Below are 1,074 nucleotides of genomic sequence, written 5' to 3'. Positions count from 1 at the left end.
CGGACGGGAGAGCGGCCGGGGAGCGGAGTGCTGTCCCCGTGTCTCCCTGCGGGACCGCCCCGCTCCCCGGCCCCGGAGGTGCCCCGTGGAGCCAAGGGCAGCCGTACTTTGTGTCATCCTTGGCTCCCAGTGCGAATGAGAGTCGGTGGCTGTGAGCATCCTGCCTGTCCTTGTGCGTACCCTGTTTACACACGGAGGAGGCTGGATGCCACTGAGTCATTCTGGGGAGGCGCGGCGGGCGGGGGTGGGAGTTCACACTGAGTGCTTGGGCTTGCAAGAGGCAATAATTTCTAATCTGCCCTTCAGTGCAAATAGGGAGGTTTGAAGAGGCACTTCCAGGTTTCTACACACAGGATGGCAATGACTGGTTCTGGAAGAAAGTGCAGAGTATGAAATGAAAACACAGCTAAGACCAAGTTAGGATCTTAGAATCATTAAGGTTGCAAAAGACTACCAAGATCATCGAGTCCAACCTTTGACTGAACACCACCGTGTCAACCAAACCTTGGCACTAAGTGCTATACCACATTCCTGGGCAGTTCATTCCAATGCTTTTTAACCCTTTCAGTAAAGATTTTTTTTCTGATGTCACCTTCAGAATCCTTCACCGAGGATCTAAAAAGTGTCTTATTTACCTAAGGTTCACAGCATCCAGTCTGGTACTATTCCATTTTATAGAAGGGTAAGCGTGCTGGCAGCATGACTAGCAAAGGCACATGGAACAGAACTCCTCTAGCCCTCACACACAGCCAAAGCTGCAGCAAAGTCACCCAGTGAATTGTGGAGACATGTAACCTAAAGTCAGGAGGAGGACCTCAAGCTTTTCTGGGAGAAAAGTATTGCTATCTGTTCTACTTTGACTCCTCCTTGTTCCATTTGTAACAAGGTGGGGCCAGCACTGCAGCGTGATGCCTACAAATGGATTCTTGTGTGCCTGCCTTTAATTCGGCCTGGAGGAGATGGATCCTAGCTTTTATTCAGATCTCACTTATTCCTGTGATGCAGAAAGCGAGTGGGCAAGACTGGGAATGAGAGCCAATGCACATTGATGCATGGGCCGTTTATCATCTATCT

Source organism: Oenanthe melanoleuca, chromosome 2, assembly GCF_029582105.1.
Source record: "Oenanthe melanoleuca isolate GR-GAL-2019-014 chromosome 2, OMel1.0, whole genome shotgun sequence".
NCBI classification, from domain to species: Eukaryota; Metazoa; Chordata; class Aves; order Passeriformes; family Muscicapidae; genus Oenanthe; species Oenanthe melanoleuca.
The sequence above is the reverse complement of the archived record's forward strand: the minus strand, read 5'-3'. Positions refer to the sequence as shown.